General features: G+C 42.2%; 1 pseudogene; it reads right to left on the bottom strand.

The window, feature by feature from the left end:
* Positions 1-8,678: 8,678 nt before the first annotated feature.
* On the bottom strand, positions 8,679-10,042 carry LOC137501538 (piggyBac transposable element-derived protein 3-like; annotated as a pseudogene).
* Positions 10,043-20,686: the final 10,644 nt, after the last annotated feature.

Genomic DNA, 20,686 nt, shown 5'->3' with positions numbered 1-20,686 from the left:
TGTTATTCGAATTACAGCCCTTTGAATTTGACAACTTTAAGAGATTTTCCCGGTCCGTCCAAGCGTTCATCTGGACCGACTTCATTTTTGTAATTTTTTTTCCTGAGAAATGCAAAATTTGTCAACTTCAATCGACTTTAATTCGAAAACTATGATATTTTGGACTTCGTGCATATCCAGACTTTTGATTTACACCGTAAAGTATTGTTGATTACTAAACTTAAAAAAAAATCATCGAGAACCATTTAGATTTACAATAGATATCGTCTTGTTGGCGGCTCTAGGCCCTATATTACTCATAACCAGTTACTACTATAACACGATTAAATAAAGATTTTATTGCAGCCAAAAGCCATTAAAATATGTTTACATGACTAATTACGTTAAACAGAATTTGGTTAGTTCCATCTGTCGTTTAGTACACGTCACAACATGATATACAGTAAGTCCCAAGTGTTGCTAATCTATTCATTATGCGTCTGAGTTCATAGTTTGCCTTCATCCAATCCATACTGCTCATAGCCTCTGTGGTGTAAAATATTTCCCATATATCTCCCTTATTGGTTTGCAGCTCCGTTTGTACCGGCTGAATGCATCTGTAGATGACAATATTAGATATTCTGTATAGAAGAGCTCTCTTGTCATCTCGTAACATAGCCTTGAAGGAGTGAATTTGGACAAACATAATACCTTTTTAATGTAGATTGCTTTTACACTTTCAATGTCTCGAATATTTCTTTTAGTGAGATCTTCCCATATCAATTTTAGTCCGTACGTCATTATCGGGGATATTTTTGCATGGAACAATTTCATAGCGACTTCAACCGAAAATTTGCGTAAGATGAAGATATCATTCATTGATGTTAGGGCCGCAGCCACTCTTTCCTTGATGTGTCAGGTATAAGTGGTTCCCGATGTCTGTAATGTAATGCCCAAATAGTTAAAGTTGGTTACGATTGGCATAGTTTCTCCTCCGGTCTCAAAGTAAATTCTCTCTATTAATTCTGTTCTGCGTCCCTTGCGGAAGATCATCTCTATCGTCTTCTGTCAATTAATTCTGAATTCATTGTCCTTTGCCCAAATGTTCAGCTTGTTGAAAGCAGCCTGTAGTTTTTCCTGTTTTTTTATTTTTTATTTTATACGAGTAACATCTCATCTACATACTTGTATACAGGGTTATTCACCTAACATGTTATGCGCAAATAACTTCTAAACGATTAAAGATATCAGCATTCTGTTTTCATATTCGTAAATGGTACGCAGGGTCTTGTAAAATAACGTGCTACTTAGTCTCATGGAGTGATTAACAACCGAGATATTGATACTAACTCCATAGTTTTAAACGGAAAGGCACATATTTATATAGCTGATTTAAAAGTTCATCTGCGTACAAGTTCAAATATGTAAGTATTTTCAAAATCGGACAATTAATGTTTGAGATATAAAGAAAAACAACATGCGCGGTTTTGCATGCCGCATCAGACGGCGTGAAGTCGGGCAAGGACATATTGAGGCACAAGCTGCTTCCTGGCCGTGGTTCCAGCCACAGAACGGATACCAGGCATGTACTGTAAACATAATGTGATGTACCGCAACATACCCTGGGTGTGCAACGTTATTGTATGACTGGCGAACACACAACGGGGAAGTTGTGTTGTTTTGTTTTGACACGTAATAGATTGCGCTCAGTTTAGGTTTTTTCTGACGGATGGGAATGGGAAGGATTTGGAAAGAAAGTCGGCCGTGGCCTATTATCAAAGGTATCCATCCGGTATTTGCCTGGTGTTGAACATGAGACACCATGAAATCAATGCCAGGTTGGGCGAGGCAGGACTCGAACCTACGCTCTCCCGAATGCACGCTACTATAGTCGCTCTGGAGCTCTGCGGAGATTAATGCGTGTAAAATAAAACATAAATAATAGTTTTGCTGCCATCTCACAACCATCAGCTCTGGACATTTGCTTGTCGAGAAAGAGGTCTTCCGGTGTTTTGTGTTATGATTATTTCTCAACTCATAGAATAGTATGAACTGTACACTAAAACCAGTGACAATTATAGCTTTCGTTATGTTCCTTTCAAGGCAAAGTACTTATTTTATTCCTTTTAAACACATCAACCCTTTCTGTCTTGTCATGTGTTCGTCTGTCATGCACACTTTGCAAACCCATCACATGTATACGAGGTGCTTACACGCCTGGTATCCATTCTGTGGCTGAACTCACTTCCAGGAAACTTCTTGTGCCTCAATATGTTCTTGCCCGACTTCACGCCGTCTGATGCAGCATTAAAATAGCGCATGCTGTTCTTACTTATATCTCAAAAAGTAATTGTCCGATTTTGAAAATACTTACATATTTGAACTTGTACGCAGAAGAACTTCTGTATCAGATGTATGAATTTGTGCCGTTCCATTTAAAAATATGGAGTTAGTATCACTATCTCGGTTGTCAATCACCCCATGAGACTAAGTAGTACGTTATTTTACAAGACCCGCCGTACCATTTATAAATATGAAAACAGAATGCTGATATCCTCAATGGTTTAGAAGTTATTTGCGTGTAACGTGTTAGGTGAATAACCCTGTATATGTACCTGGTCGCGTTCGACCTTTATAGTGGGTATTAGGTCTGAGACCGCTATATTGAATAGTATGGGGCTCATTGGATCGCCCTGTAGTACTCCGTTCATCTGCGTTATGGGATTCGAGATAGACAGGTTATCGTTTGCAGTGATGTAATTATAATCAAAAATGGTCCTAATGTGTTCGTTAAAGAATTCATGTATCCCGTTATTTTTTACCAGTTTCTTCAGTAGCTTTTCCCTGTCCACTAGGTGGAACTATAACATGATTGAAATCCTGAAAGATTATCTATGCACAACTGATTGTGGTAATACTACCTAGAGGACCCGCGCTACTCCGCAGCATAAACAGGTCATTTCGAATCATTTAGCTTTGCCGATATCTTTAATTTCTTAAGTGAGTGCCACGCGCTAGGCAGAGAATGTGCTGCGGGCTAGAGTAAGCCTTCGCCTGCAATATTATTGGAGTGACCATTTAATGACTTGATTCCAGGATGACTCAAAGTTGACTGACCTTAGAGACCTATCATTGCCTGATGATTCATTGGCGGTTATTTTCGATGTGAATAACTGGCTGCCGCAGGGGGCGGGGTCACAAGAAACTACATGTCTTCCATGTTCAGCGGTGCACAAGTTATCCCATAACTAACATGGCCGTTACCTTTACCGTGGCTGAAATAATATTTTTATGTTTTGATTCATATAAAACTCATGATTTTCTTCTTTATGTCTTTATCCTCCAGGGTCGGTTTTTCCCTCGGACTCAGCTAGGGATTCCACCTCTACCACCTCAAGGGCAGTGTCCTGGAGCTTCAGACTCGCCCAGACGGCCTCAGCTGGTATGCTGAACAGGTGCCTTGCGGGGGGATGGGAAGATTGGAAGGGATAGACGAGGAAGAGGGAAGGAAGCGGCCGTGGCCTTAACTTAGGTACCAACCCGGCATTTGCCTGGGGGAGAAGTGGAAAACCACGGAAAACCACTTCCAGGATGGCTGAGGTGGGAATCGAACCCACCTCTACTCGGTTGACCTCCAGAGGCTGAGTGGACCCTGTTCCAGCACTCGTACCACCTATCAAATTTCGTGGCAGAGCCGGGGGTGACAGCTAATCACACTAACCGCTACACCACAGAGGCGGACACGAAGCTACTCCACCAATTTTTATCCTTTTATCTCTCTTCAGTTTCGATAGTGAGCGAGTCTCCACCTCATTCTGGGTCTTCCTCTTGGTCTCTTATCTTCTAGTTGTAAGTCGAATATATCCCTTGATAATCTGTATGCGGCCGTCCTTCGCATGTGTACATAGTTCTTGAATCGGTAATCTACCAACTAGAGCTATGTTTCTAACATCAGTATTTCTTACTCTATCGCGTCTGGTTTTTCCGAAGTTACAGCTAACAAATCTCATCTCTCGGAGAATCAGCGGTAAAGCGTCCGGCTCCATGGCTAAACTTTTAGCTTGCTGACCTTTGGTCGATTTAGGTAGGATCCCATCCTCACAGATGCGCAGGTCACCTATGAGGCGTCAACTAGAAAGACCTGCAGCAGGCCTCTTCAGAGGCCATACGCCATTTTCTTTTTAGTGGTAGAGTGTCCGACATATTATCTCAAAGTCGCGGGTTCTATCCTGGCTGAGGTAGTCTATTTCTGAAGGACGGTCAAACATCTTGGCACTTTATGCGGTTGGTAAGTTAATGATGGTTAAGTTCGTCATAACAGACGGTACACAATTTTGTCACTCTGCTTTGGGTGGGTTTCATCACATGCGGATCATTCTATGACAAAAAATTGGTGCTTATTTATGACAAATGCTTAATGGTGGTGACTACATGCAGAAGTAGTTGAGGATGTGTAGAATGGAAAGAAAATAGAAAATACTTAGAAAATTGAAAAGATGTGGGCACTCGATAAGAAGCGAGCCTCAGGCTATGTCGCTGAAGTAAATATTTCTACATATAGCAACGGTAATCGGTGAGTGAAAGTGTTATCTACAGTACAAATATGTGTTACTTGCTATGATACGACGGTTTTTTTTTTCGTGCAACACTTCGAAAAATGGACGCAAGGGCCACGAAGGGCTCGAAAATCCCTAGGATACGCAAACCTAACACCTTCGGGTTCGGAAAAGAACAAGATTTGCCGGATAGGATACGTGAAAGTGAGGAGCCTGGCAAAAGTAGGTGGAAACAACGTGAGCACTCAGCTTAGGGTCCTGGGGTCGCCAACCCGAGCTCCCAATTACGAGACCCTGGGACCCTTTAATTGCCTCTTAAGACAGGCAGGGGATACCGTGGATATATTCCCCATCCACAAGGGGAATGGGTGCAGAAGGTTACACTCATGTTCATAAGAAGCACACCTTGAAAGACTTGAGATAGGAAGTTCATATTCACAGGATATGTTCATTAGAATGTTCTCCAGAAACGATTAGGAAATACTGTCACCTAGGTTCAGCATGTCACCTGTTGCCTAGCAGGCACTGCGTCCTCCATGGGCACTGATAACTTGCTCTATGCGTGATGGCACCGACGCGTATCATGCGCCAATGACGTCCTGGGGTATAGCCATCCATGCCTCATTCACCTGGTTCCACAGTACATCTTTGGTGGTTCGCATTGGGTCACAGCGCCGCACCCGTCGTTTCACCATATCCCACACATTTTTGATTGCCGACAAGTCAGGTCATCGGGCGGGCCTGGTGAACAGTCTGACATTCTGTGACAACAAGAAGACACGTGTTCGTGCAGCAACATGTGGTCGCGCATTGTGCGGCTGAAATATGGGTGCAGAAACGGAATGGGTACGGGTCGCAGGATGTCATTGACGTAGGTCACACTGGTCACAGTGCCCTGGACACGCACCATCTGTGATTTGTGCTTGTACCCTACAGCACCCACACCATAAGGCCTTGAGTTGGCGCTGTATGTCTTGTGCGAATGCAGTCAATGTGATGCCTCTCCCACTGTTTGCGGCGAATCAAAATGCGGCCATCATTTTCAAACCAACAGAACCTGAATTCGTCAGAAAACACTATCTGCTGTAATTCCTGTCCCTAGTGACGTAGTTCCATACACCATTGCACTCTGCCATGTTTATGTACATTAGTCAATGGTGGGCGGAGAAGTGAACGACGCGTCGGTAACCCAGACCGTAATAAACGGCGACGGAGTGCCACTCCTGATGATGTACGATGTGTTCCAATGTTGCGCCAGAGCCGAAGAGGACGCCGATCTGTCCTGCAATGCCTTCCGGATGAGGTGTCGATCTTCTCGGGGGGCGGTCTGGTGGTGAGACCTTCTGTGAACCATGCTGTATATACCCGTTGCACTGCCTACACACTTCGTCCCACACGAGCAGCAATTTGCCAGATGGATGCATCACGTTCTCTCAAGCCAATAATTCGCTCTCTTTCAAAGTCACTCATTTGACGATACAGTTCTCGCATACACCTGATGTATCCTGCACGTCTTCTCATGTACCACTGATCCATTACATACGGTTTACAGCGACAACTTGAGCCCCAGGCACATTTTGCGAGTCGGTGGTGGTACGCCGATATCGATGTCGACCTTGAACCTGAGGGCCGACATGGTTCGAATGCTAATCATTTCTTCAGAACATACTAATGCACATGTCCTGTGAATATGAACTTTCTATCTCTAGTCTTTCAAGGTGTTCTGGTTTTTATGAACATGGGTGTACGTTTAGCGAGAGAAGTGGTGGTATAGCAAAGAAACAATCTTGCGGAGGGAATGGCAATCCAGTGCAATATATTGGTATCGCCATTATTTTCTCGAAAAATGTTAGGCGTCAAATGAGGCCGTAACAGTTTTCAAAGAAAAGGAATGTATATTTTTTTTAACGTAATGTAATATTTATTTCATGTGTTCAGTGAAACATTATCTGAGTGTTAAAGTACTAAATGGAACTATGGAGATAAACGACTCTATGACCACATGATTTCCATTGACCGGAGAGTTCGGGTTTCTGTTACCTAGCGATTATTACCTGGTTTACATAGCAAGTGGAAGATAAGAAATGACTAGCCTCAGCTGATACCAAGCCTGGCAGTGGTTATGTCACATTGGCCCCAGGGGCTCTGAACTTTGGAGCGTGGGTTGGCGACCACGGGGCCCTCAGCTGAGTCCTGGCATTGCTTCCCCTTACTTGTGCCAGGCTCCTCACTTACATCTATCCTATCCGACCTTCCTTGGTCAACTTTTGTTCTTTTCCGACCCCGACGCTATTAGGTTTGCGAGGGCTAGGGAGTCTTTCATTTTCACGCCCTTCGTGACCTTTGTCTTCCTTTGACCGATACCTTCATTTTTCGAAGTGTCGGACCCTTCCATTTCTTATCTCTGATTAGTGTTATATAGAGGATGGTTGCCCAGTTGTACTTCCTCTTAAAACAATAATCAACACCACCACCACCACTTATGTCACATTGTCGAAACAAAGACATTCATTGTGAGGGACGAAGTTTCAACACGTAACCAGGGTAACCACTACAAGACACGTGCCATTGAGTCCAAGTGTTGAGGTTCGATTCAATGCCATGCGACCCTCATTGGTCATTCTAAATTTTGTTCCGTCTGTGGTATAGTCTCTCATACCATTGTATAAAAATATAGCGTATTGTTGTAATATCTCCTGTACTTGTAGGAGATAATGGGTTTGAACATCAATGCAGACAGATCGCTTTCCGTGGTTTCCTATTTCCAAACCAGGAGAATGCTGTGATTGTGTCTTAATTATGCTCACGGAAATCTTCATTAATTATTTTGGCAAAATGTTCGTACATTTATCCGTTTCAGGTCTGATAATGACCATCTACATAATTTTTAACTTAGGTGACAGTTTTTCGGTTTGTGTGAGTTCTTATTAGTAGGAAACTATTGGATATATTACTACCAAACTTCATATCTAGAATTTACATATCCTTGGGAATGTTTTAGGACCAAAATTATTTATAAATCCCTGAATGCACTTGGGGTTAATAGGAGGATCGAAACAATCCGAGGGGACATAGCCCAAAAGGTGTTGCACGTGGAGCAGATTTCTAATCTATATAAATAAAATCGTAACGACCATGTGTGTGTACGCTGAATATTTTAGCAAAAGTTTCGAACAGTTATCCATTTCAGGTTTAATAATGTCCATCTGCATATTATTTACCTTTGGTGTCTGTTTGAATTCTTATACTGCTGGATATAAGTAACAAGTAACTAATCTCATATCTGTTCCGTATTGAAGATAACATACATACATACATACATACATACATACATACATACATACATTATCATTATAGACTGTTATGCCTTTCAGCGTTCAGTCTGCAAGCCTCTGTGAATTTACTAAACGTCGCCACAATCCTCGATTTGCAACTAGTGTTCTGGCCTCATTTAGTTCTATACCTCTTATCTTTAAATCGTTAGAAACCGAGTCTAACCATCGTCGTCTTGGTCTACCTCTACTTCTTTTACCCTCCATAGCAGAGTCCATTATTCTCCAGGTAACCCGTACAGCTTCATCCATCGAGTTCATTCCTAAATTAGCCTTTATCTCCTCATTCCGAGTACCCTCCTGCCATTGTTCACACCTGTTTGTCCCAGCAATCATTCTTGCTACTTTTATGTCTGTTACTTCTAACTTATGAATAACCTCTTCAATCCCGGACTGAATACTCCGGAAACAGAATTTTTATACATGCCATTTCTGAGAATATGGGTCACTAGTAAGCAAACCATGCAATAAAATTTTTCTTCGTAACGTGCCGAAAGGGCATAACTGAGGGTCCTCATATGTGGACCTCAGGTCTTTGTTAACACATTATGGATTACACTTCTCTTGATTTAGCAGATGGGTTTTTTGGAAACAATATGCGTTTTTATTCCAATTATGTACTTTAATTACTTAAAAAACCCAGAACCTATTTTAAAACACTCTCATAACATGGAAACTGTGTATTACTAACGTAAAATATCCAAAACCTATTCTAAAACACTCTCATCATAATATAGGAACTCTATGCATACATAGAAACTAAATATACACATAATTGAACAATTTCTCACTACACAAGTCATTCTACTCATTACTTTGTGTGATAATGACAAAAGCAGTTGTTTTTTAGAGCGCAAAGGTACATACCACATTTTGTACAGACTACCCTCGTTTTGGAATGACATCCAGGCCTTCTGCATTTCGAGGCATTCTTTGCATCAACAAATTTTGGTAAGTGGCCTATATTGTCAAAACGAACCTCTGGAATGGGTTGGCTCTGAACTCTTCGCACTTTCACCGTACCTTGTTTGTCCATGTCATCCTCGGAGTCATCATCTTCGTCAACAGGGTTGGTGGATGCTGAGGGAGGCCGTCCTCGTTTCCTAATGTTTATGTAACCAATGTCCTTAAAATTTATCAATGCCTTTCCTACGTGCATTTTGTAATCCATTAATGAGAGTCGTTTTTGTCTAATAATACCACTACCTGCACACCATCTGTGATACATTATCCAACAATTAACAATTATAAGATCAACAAAGTGGTTGAACATACGCACTGGCCATTTGTTGGTACGAATGTAACACCTATAGTATGACATGAATCTATCACAAAGGTCTACTCCACCCATTTTTTCATTGTAGTATTTAACAATCAATGGCTGAGGAATAACAACCTTTTTCTTTTCCTCCTTCGACCATCTTTTGCATGTTGTAGGTGGCTCACTGCCAACACATGAAGACAGAAGAAGAACACTTCTGTTGTCCTTCCACTTTACAATGCACATTTTTTCATCTTCCCTTACCCACTCCTCCCATTCTCCCCTTTTCAGTTCCTTATCGGTTTTCAGTTTTTGTGACACTGATCCCACCCTGTTTTTCATGACAGTCCCTGTTTGGTATATATTTCTCTGCAGTAGCATGTCTACTGATTTTACACTGGTAAAAAACCTATCAGTGTAAACACAATGAGTTTTATCTTGTGGAATACTTTCTGTCAAACCCTTGACAATAGCACCACCAAGACCTTCTTTTTGGTCCTCAATCGATACTGTACCTGCCCCTATGTAAAACATAAAATCTAAAACTAATCCATCTGGAGCTCCCAAAATGAAATTCTTCAATCCTAATGGGTTGGGTTTTGAAGGGACAAACTGCCTAAAGCCACACTTGCCTGAGAAAGGCACCATCTGTTCATCAAGTGATACATGCTTTGACCGTGGGAGAGATATGCATTTTTGTTTCACGCAGTCAAGAAATGGTTTCACCTTCCAGAGTGGTCCCTCATGTTCCCCTTGATTGTCAACAAAATGCATAAAATTCCTCAGTTCGAAAAAACGATCCCTGGACATACACTTAGAAATTATCGGCACTCAGTATCACGTTGCCAGTACATTTTGGTTTGTGGATAACCCAGCACACCCATCATCACATGCACACCAGCCAAATGCATCATTTCTTCCTTAGTAGTATTTACGGATTTCAAGTCGCGCTTTTGAACTGAATAGAGGTTAGTTTGTTCCGCATGTTGTTCCCAGAAACTAAGAGGTAGGTATTCCAAGAATGAATCTAAAATTCCCTTTTCATTGTCATAGTCTGTTAAAAATACTTCATCATTGCAGGGGTCCTGTAAAGTCATAGATTTCTTTCTCCATTTCATATCGCGGGTCTTAGTAGTTGAAGGTGTGAGCGCCTGAGATACCACCGATTCCGTAGATCTGTTTCCTTCGTCTTCGTTGTTGCCAAGCACATCATTTTCTCTATTTAGGACACATTCATTTCCAAGACCTTCACCTTCATTTACATCATCGTCATTATCGTACACAGAGGATGAGTCAAAGTTAGTAACATCAGTAACTGAGAATTCGTCAAGCTCGCCCTCGGACAGATCCGCATCACTTTCATCCAGAAAAGCCCATATATCTCTTTCCTCAAGAAATCTTCCTTCTGTAAAAAAAGGAATAAACATAAAGTAAGTTATTTTGCCATAAAACAACGTATTTCGTGTAGCATAATTCGGTAATTGTGATGCCATTACTAATCACTCCCATATCAAAACCTACAGAAAATATAATACAACACTCAACTGAGGTCCACGTATGAGGACCATCACATTATGCGATAAATATCAGTACCACTTAACAATATTGATAAACTGAAATAATTCACAGACTCTACAAATACTACACAACACTGAAAAAAATCAGCTTAGCAAGATTCTGAGTTATTTACTGGGAAATATATACTTACTTTCAGCATGATGGCAGGAAGCCATCTTCTCGCGCACCACTCTTTACATTTAAATCTACCATGACAGTTAGGAGTACCACAGCCTTCCTGTGGCAACTAGGTGAACTAAGAGGTCCACAGACGAGGATTGCGGTCGCTACGCCACAAATTTCACATTAAAACACACGAGAAATTAGCTCACAACTGAGGTCCACATATGTGGACCGTCGGAACGTAGAGGTATCCTGAGTCCACCCAGCTTTCGCTCCCGTAAAGCAAAGTTGGTATGAAAACAGACCGATGTAAAGATACTGTAGTTTCGTCTGGGAGCTGACTTCCTTCTTACAGAATACTGTTGATCGCAGCTGCGAGCTAACTGCATTAGCTTTACGACACCTTAATTCAATCTCACTTACTATATTACCATCCTGGGAGAACACACAACCTAAATACTTGAAATTATCGACCTGTTCTAGCTTTGTATCACCGATCTGACATTCAATTCTGTTGAATTTCTTACCTACTGACATCAATTTAGTCTTCGAGAGGCTAATTTTCATACCATACTCATTGCACCTATTTTCTAGTTCCAAGATATTAGACTGTAGGCTTTAGGCACAATCTGCCATTAAGACCAAATCGTCAGCATAGGCCAGAGTGCTTACTACATTTCCACCTAACTGAATCCCTCCCTGCCATTTTATACCTTTCAGCAGATGATCCATGTAAACTACGAACAGCAAAGGTGAAAGATTACAGCCTTGTCTAACCCCTGTAAGTACCCTGAACCAAGAACTCATTCTACCATCAATTCTCACTGAAGCCCAATTGTCACCATAAATGCCTTTGATTGATTTTAATAATCTGCCTTTAATTCCATAGTCCGCCAGTATGGTGAACATCTTTTCCCTCGGTACCCTGTCATATGCTTTCTCTAGATCTACGAAACATAAACGCAACTGCCTATTCCTCTCGTAGCATTTTTCAGTTACCTGGCGCATACTGAAAATCTGATCCTGACAGCCTCTCTGTGGTCTGAAATCACACTGGTTTTCATCCAGCTTCCTCTCAACGACTGATCGCACCCTCCCTTCCATGATGCCAGTGAATACCTTGCCTGGTATACTAATCAATGAGATACCTCGATAGTTGTTGCAATCCTTCCTGTTCCCTTGCTTATAGATAGGTGCAATTACTGTTTTTGCCCAATCTGAAGGTACCTTACCAACACTCCATGCTAATTTGACTACTCTATGAAGCCATTTCATCCCTGCCTTCCCACTATACTTCACCATTTCAGGTCTAATTTCATCTATTCCTGCTGCCTTATGACAATAGAGTTTATTTATCATCCTTTCCACTTCCGCAAGCATAATTTCACCAACTTCATTTTCCTCCTCCCCATGAGCTTGGCTGTTCACAACACCACCAGGATGATTTTCTTTTACATTGAGAAGACGTTCAAAATATTCCCTCCACCTCTCCAGTGATTCCCTGGGATCCATTATGAGTTCACCTGAATTACTCAAAACACTGTTCATTTCCTTTTTCCCTACCTTCCTAAGGTTCTTTATTACTGTCCAGAAAGGTTTCCCTGCTGCTTGACCTAGCCTTTCTAGGTTGTTACCAAAATCTTCCCAGGACTTCTTTTTGGATTCAACAACTATTTGTTTCGCTCTGTTTCTTTCATCTACGTACAACTCCCTGTCTGCCTCGGCCCTTGTTTGGAGCCATTTCTGATAAGCCTTCTTTTTACGTTTACAAGCTGCTCTCACTTCATCATTCCACCAAGATGTTCGTCTTTTCCCATCTTTACACACAGTTGCATCCCTGTATGCCATCCATTCACTTTCTATATCCTGAACCTGCTTACTGTCTACTGTTCGAAACTTCTCACTAATCATATCCATGTACTTCTGTCTAATGTTCTCGTCTTGTTTGCAGACAGATTTCACTTTCTCTACCCTAGGCCTAGAGGTACTTAGTTCACTACAGATCAGATAGTGGTCTGTATCATCGAAAAATCCACGGAAAACTCGTACATTCCTAACAGATTTCCTGAATTCGAAGTCTGTTAAGATATAGTCTATTATGGATCTGGTACCCCTAGCCTCCCATGTGTAGCGGTGAATAGCCTTATGCTTGAAGAATGTATTCGTAACAGCTAAAACCCATACTAGCACAGAAGTCCAGCAAACGCTTCCCATTCCCATTAGCTTCCATATCTTCCCCACATTTACCAATCACCCTTTCGTATCCTTCAGTTCTATTCCCAACTCTCGCATTGAAATCGCCCATTAGCACTATTCTATCCTTGCTGTTGACCCTGACCACGATGTCACTCAATGCTTCATAAAACTTGTCAACTTCATCCTCATCCGCACCCTCACATGGTGAATACACGGACACAATTCTAGTCCTAATTCCTCCAAATGACAAATCTACCCACATCATTCGCTAATTTACGTGCCTAACTATGTTGCGTGCAATGATATTCCTGATAAAGAGCCCTACCCCGGACTCTGCCCTTCTCTTTCTAACGCCCGTCAAGTACACTTTATAATCTCCTATATCTTCCTCGTTATCTCCCCTTACCCGAATATCACTTACTCCTAGCACATAACAATAAGTAAAATTCTTTCAAGAATAAAATTTACTGTGTCCACCTATTCAATAAAATAATTCAATAAAATTCAATACAATAATTGAGGTGGACACAGTGAATTTTATTCTTGAAAAATTTTACTTACTGCTGGATATATTTCTACCAAACTTCATATTTAGAATCTATCTGTTCTTGGGTAGGTCTCTCTCTACTGTGTTCATCTCTATCGTACCTCACGTTACTGCCACGTGCTTTTGTAGAAAAATATCAGTTTAACGTGCCGTATAAAACGTTTGAATAGAGGTACGTAACTTCGCATAAATTCATTAAAGAAGCATCTAATCAAGCGCAAACTCCCGTGCGAAGAACGAGTACAACTGCTAGTATATGTAATAAATCCATACACTTTTTGTGGACGAGATGAAAGCCATACCTCTAATCTGCACAGTCCTTATCCTGAAGACTGGTTGAATCCTCAAATAGCATCACGAAAGGTTATAGAGAAACCACAAAAACCTATGGCGGCGCCGAAATGAGATGTACCAAGCATGGTGATGAGTGAGGTAGTTTGCTATTGCTTTCCTGACGGGGTGGTGGTGGTGGTTATTGTTTTAAGAGGACATACACCTGGGCAACCATCCTCCATTAATACTAATCAGAGGGAAAAATTGAAGGAGTCCAACACTTCGTAAAATGAAGGTATCAGCCAAAGAAAGACAAGAGCCACGAAAGGAGTGAAAATGAAAGACTCCCTAGGATTCGCAAACCGAGATCGGAAAAGACCAAGAATTGTCCAAGGGAGATCGGATAGGAGAGATGAAAGTGACGAGCCGGGCACAAGCAAGTGGAAGCAATACCAGGACAGCTAAGGGTTTTGTGGTCACCAACCCGACCCGCGCTCCCAATTAAGAGCACTTGAAGCCCTTATAGTCGCCTCTTACGAAAGGTAGGGGATACTGTGGATGTACTCTACCGCCCCATCCACAAGGGGAATGAGTGCAGGAAGTGGTGATGTCTCAGAGAAATATTGCAGAGAGAAAGGCAATCCAATGCAGTACCGGAATTCACGCAAGGAGGATTGTCCAGTACCTTCCACAGGTAGCAACGTAACAGTTCACGCGTGCTGTTGGCTGAGTCTGGCCTGGCGTTGTCGTCCAGCAACACGACGCCTTTCCACAGTAGTTCAAGTTTGTGTTCTGCTAATTGCTAACCTCAAATTCTGCATTGTGTTAGAGTAACAGGCAGCATTCACTGTCGCTAGTCTGAGGAGGAGATCAATCATCTTGATTCTCCTCCTTACAGCCCTGACATAGCACCCAGTGATTTTCATCTCTTCGGGCACTTGAAGAAGCACGCTGGCGGTAAGCGATTTAATGACGATACGGCCGTTGAGCATTCCGTCATGACGTGGCTTCAGAGACTGGACACAGTCATCGATGCCTTGATGTACTGTCTGAACAAGACGTGCTTGTACAAAAATGGTGACTATGTCGAATAGTAATGCGTGCATCCTTATATCTGCTTGTAAAACAAACTTTCGTCGTACGATCCCTTGTTACCTTATGGGCATGAATATCGTCGCTGCGGTGCCAAAATCGGGAATGTGACTATGCCCTTCCTATCCATTATTTCCCCTAAGACTGTTCACGTCTCCCAGCCGCATATTGACATGTAATCCATCAGAACATTTTGCATGAGTACATTTTCCTATGCTAAAGTGTAAAGGAAAATGAACCTTACATAAATCATGCTCTAGGAGTGGGCAAATACGAAGTCATGTAAACATACGTTCCTACAGTGTAAGGATACTTTAACTTAGAATTACTTTAAACCATGTCCAACTTAAGATGTTAGCAGAGCTATACAGATCTTTCTCTGTGTAGTTGTGTGTTATGCTGTGCACCCGATTTGTGTACTTCCCTCCTCACTTCTTATTACAAACGGGAGGCTGGATGGCCTTGACCTGTGTTGGAGTAGACATTTTGGGGAGTTGACTTCTGTCTTTTGTCACAGATAGACGTGCCATGAAGGCTCCGATATTTTTCCGGGGTTTACCCTGCTTCGTATCCTTTTGGTTGGGAAGCTTTGTAAGTGACGTTTTATTTTTTTACTTCTTCTACCTATTGATTGTGTTTGATACCTAAATTGACCTTGTGCCTTTATTAGTTCTGATCTGAGATTCTCCACTCCGACCTTATCATGGATTACTGCTTATCTCGTTAGTATTAGGAGCAGATTTTATCATTAGTTCATTAATGACACTTGTTCCTAAATTCCATTATTCTTATGGTTTCTGGTTTTAATTGTTTCTGTCCTTCTGTTATGGAGGCTACCAAACTTGTGTTTTTCCATTTGTAATTCTGTATCCGTTGAATTTTTTCAGCGTCTGCATTCTTTATGATGTATTTTATTTTACCTAATGTGTCTGATAAGTCGTGTAATAGTATTTTTCATTGGACTTTTTTGGCCGGTTTCCTAAATGTTATTATTTAACCTTGGTTTTTGTTACCGTGTTTTGGTGGTAGGTAGAGGTGTAAGAAGGTGCGGGCGTGAATGGGTCTCAAACTACGGAATCAAAGTTAATGTAAAAGTTAACAAGGTTATATTTCCTTTTCAATATTAAGTAATAACAAAGAACAGGTACTTAGTAGCCGAAACACAATTTGAAATGTACAATTACAGGGATTACAGAGTTTGGGCTTCGAGCCCTGAGTTCACAATTTTGAGCAACTAGCCCAACTTTCCGATATACACATTTTAACAAAGGGGTAGAAGACCCCAATCAAACCCTGGAGCCCTTGCTCCAAATTACACAGTAAAGCCTCCTCGAGGCATACAACACTCCGTTTCCAAAAGAGCCACACGCTCTTTAATTTAAGCCTCTCCTAGGCCACACCAAACTCCACCTTCAAGTTGTCCTCAACGGACATAAACACAGGGGTAAAATACCCAATCTACTGAGGTCTATTAAATGAAAAGCAGGTTAATTAAATGACCTCTAAAATAATTTGAGAGGAGGCGAACTTGCACTCCTAATACACTTGGTTTTTAAGACCTACTTTGGCTCTTAGGCCACTGATGCAAGGGCTAATCCCATACTACAGAGGTGACGTAATAGCAATTTACATTACATTACGGAAGAATTGGTTGAGAGAATAAGTTCACCTCAAGACGATGTGAGTGGGAGCTCGAGAGGGTTAAGCACTCTCTATCCCGATATGTCGTTTTAAAATAGAATAGATACCAGTTGTTTTTACATTTTAGGAAAAGGTTACATGGTTGAACGCTTAGAACCCGCCCCGAAAGTTAAACTGCTGAGCAAGAAAAGAAAGAATTTATTAATCGGCCATTACCTTATTGTTGACCGCCGCCGAGGAAAGAGGCGCTTCCCGCCTCCTGCTATGTACTTAATACACTGAAAGATGGAACAGAAGTGGCCCGGAGACCCTAAAATCAGCAGTTTATATACTCTCGCGGAAGTTTCTAGGCGTTAGGGGAATGAAAACACCCGCCCACAATGTTTTTATTGGATAGGACCCCGCAACAGATACAAGTTGGGGGAAGATACACCAGATTGGTCAGAAATTACTAAAAGAAATTCGGGATTGGATAAATCTAAAACAAAGGGGAAAAAGAGGGGTATACAGCCAACTTAAACAACAACAAGAAACAAACTTTTGAAATAAAAATTTCTCCAACAAAATAGTTCTTTGACTCCGCACTAGGGTGCGCTATTGTTGATCTTCAGTAGTGTCCTCTAGAAGAGAAAGTTCACACTTCTTACTTCAAGCGAAACAAAAACACATCAAAAGTGACACAGTTCAAAAACTCAAAATTTTCTTCCACGTGGTGACATCATCTGAGAAAGTAGAGAATTAATAGAGTAGATAAAGTTCAACCTTCCTCCAGAAGAGGAGTTTCAACTGGCGCAACTTTTAAATAAACGGTGTAGAGGTGTACCGCCCGGTACAGACCTCCCCCCCCCAAAAAGTTCCTCCAGGGGTGACACATGAAATCAGTTTGAAACAAAGTCCAAGTAATGATGTTGATACGAAGATAGATAGCAGAAGCATTTACAAGATTTCTTAATTCAGTTTCAAAATGTTGTTGTTGCAGGTGAATGAAAGTCTTTAAGTTTGTAGAATTTGAATTTCTGAAGATAAACTTTTAATACTTAGAAGTGAAGAAAAATTTTTTGCACGGTCCACCAAATATTGCTGTTGAATTCACAAATGTAGTTATCTCTTATAGTAACTGTCCATGTAGTTGATGTTGATGAAGTTGGATGGCCGGACCGGCCGTTGCAGCTTGCGTCCAAAAGGAGGCCGCTCGGACCCCTCAAGTACCCTGAGATACCGCTCGCCCGCACTATGAGGGGAGCAGAGGTGTTGAAGCACGCCGCGCCCGCGGTGAACATATACAGGCTGCGGGCAAGTAGCAGGTCGTGCGCCGCACGTCAGCCTTGGCCGGGAGGAGAGCTCCGGCTCGCCGTGCACATGTCGTCCTCGCTGGAGAGGAGGGGGCCCATCCCCCTCCCCAGTCGCTGCACGGCGCTGCGCGGCTGCGGGGGCGCTGAAACATTAAAGCTAGGCGGCAGAATTGTGTTGGACCATCATCTTCTTTGAGGGTACAGGCTTGTGGAGAGGTTGAGGGGCCAGCGGCGTGTAGATATCCATGGCATTTACTATTATGAAGCCACAGTGTAAGGTGGAGCCGGAGACGGGAGCGTGGTAATGGCCGTGGCAAGAACAGGATGGCAGTTTAACGGATCGGGGTGGGTTTTACAAAAGGCTTACATCTAAAACCAAAATATTATAGAAGGGGCAGAATGCCTTAAAAGTGAAACTCAAAAAAAATATAACCTTCATATCCTTTCAGAATAATATGAAGCAAGTTAACACGGAAATTACACCGGTTTCACCTGGGACAGGTGAACTCTAAATATCCTCTCGGTGGCTGGATTACTTAGCAATAAGGTAACCGGCGTAAGAAAATCGAGAATGATACAAGGCCCATGAAATCTGGGGGCAAGCTTGCCCGCGGGAACAAAATTTTTGACCATAACCTGGTCACCTACCTTCAAAGTGGTGGGTCTCCGTCCACGATCATACCTTTCCCTAACCTTTTCATGAGATACTTTAAGATTAGCTTTAGCCTTCTTCCAAAGATCTTTAATGTTGTCCGGATCTATTGTCTCGGGCAGAATGTCATTCAGAGACCAGAGGTTAGAGAGCGGCGTGTTGGGAACGAACTTAAACATCAAAGAAGCTGGAGTAAATTTGTGTGATTCATGAACCGCCGAATTCAAAGCAAAAGCTAACCAATGCAGGGACGTGTCCCACCTAGAATGATCTTCATGATGATAGGCAATAAGTGCGGACCTGAGATTACGGTTAACCCGTTCAGCCAGAGATGGTTGAGGGTAATAAGCGGAAGTAGTTACATGAGAGATGGACAAGTCAAAACAGAATTTACGAAATAAATTAGATGTAAAAGCCTTAGCATTATCAGATACAATGTATTGGCACGGACCAAAAGAAGCAAAAATAGAATTTAGGCAAGTAATAGTTGACTGAGCGGTAGCCAGCTTAGTCGGAAATAACCAGGAAAATCTTGTAAAACCATCTACACACACAAAGATGAACTTGTTGGCATTACCCTTTGACTGGGGGAAGGGTCCCACATAATCAATATACAGGCGTTCCATGGGGCGCGACGCTTGATGAGAAGACAAAAGGCCTACTTTAGTGGACATGGTGGGTTTACTGATCAAACAAGATTTACAAGCTTTTACAAGTTCCCGAATTTCACCGTCCATACCTTTCCATATGAACATTTCACGAATCTTTTCACGAGTTTTAAAGATTCCAAGATGCCCCCCCAATGGGGTCTCATGATAGTATTTGAAGATCATAGGTACAAGAACCGCTGGAACAACAACTTTCATCAACTTATCATGCCTCGAAGGGCAACATAGAACACCATTCCTCAGAACATAAGGGACAGCATGTTCCCCAGAAGAAAGGGTTTCCATTATCGGAGCCAGCGTCGGATCTTCACGTTGGTATTTCTCAATATCCCTAAAAAGCATGGGAGCATCTGTTAAGATGGCATTAACACCAGATAGTATGGACTCGGAAGGTGATGAACTGTCGACCGGTTCGTGGGTCTCTAGGTCGTTATGAAACATACGGCTGAGTCCATCAGCAACAACATTTTCGGTACCTCTGATATGTCTAACATCAAACTGGAAGGCGGAAATACGAATAGCCCAGCGGGCTATACGACCAGTACGACGCGGCCTACCTAAGACCCAGCTTAAGGCTTGGTTATCTGTCTCCAGGTCGAATTTAACGTGTTCCAGATAGAGACGGAACTTTTCTAAGGCAAATAAGACTGCCAAACCTTCGAGCTCATAGATGGAATACTTGGCTTCTTGAGCCGACAATGTCCTAGACGCATAGGCGATGGGTCGCCTCCCTAGTTCAGTCTCTTGAAGAAGGACTGCAGCTACTGCTGACGACGACGCGTCGGTTTGGACGATGAATTTCTTCGAGAAATCAGGCATAGCAAGTACAGGGGCATTACAAAGAGCTAATTTAAGGTCTTCAAAAGCGGCTTGTTGAGAAGGTCCCCACTCGAATTTGATGCCTTTCCTACGAAGAAGGTTTAAGGGCGCCGCTCTATTAGCAAAGTTAGGAATGAACTTTCTGAAGAAATTCACCATACCAATGAACCTGGCGATACCTTTAATGTCCTTGGGAGGTTTAAAATCACGGATGGCCTGTGTTCTAGAATGATCAACTGCTACACCATCGGGTGACACAATATGCCCTAGGAAAGACATAGAGGGCTTAGCGAAGGCAACCTTGGACAACTTAACAGTTAACCCAGCCTTACGAAGGCGATCGAGAACTTCTCGCAGATGATCTAGGTGTTCTTCAAAAGTCTCTGAAAATACTACGACATCATCTAAGTAGTGATATAAGTACTCGAATTTGATGTCGGAGAAGACCCTATCTAGTAGCCTAGTGAGCACAGCTGCCCCCGTGGGGAGCCCGAAAGGCACGCGGTTGTATTCGTATAAATTCCAGTCCGTGGCAAACGCTGTAAGGTGTTTAGACTCTTCGGCAAGGGGAATTTGATTATAGGCCTGATTTAAGTCCAAGATGGTGAAGAACTTGGCCTTACGAAACCATGAAAAACAAGAATGAAGGTCGGGAAGGGGCACAGATTGTAACACCACCTTCCGATTGAGAGCCCTGT

This window comes from Anabrus simplex, chromosome 7 (genome assembly GCF_040414725.1).
Source record: "Anabrus simplex isolate iqAnaSimp1 chromosome 7, ASM4041472v1, whole genome shotgun sequence".
Classification (NCBI taxonomy): domain Eukaryota; kingdom Metazoa; phylum Arthropoda; class Insecta; order Orthoptera; family Tettigoniidae; genus Anabrus; species Anabrus simplex.
Note: the sequence above shows the minus strand (reverse complement) of the source record. Positions and strands in the feature narration are given on the sequence as shown.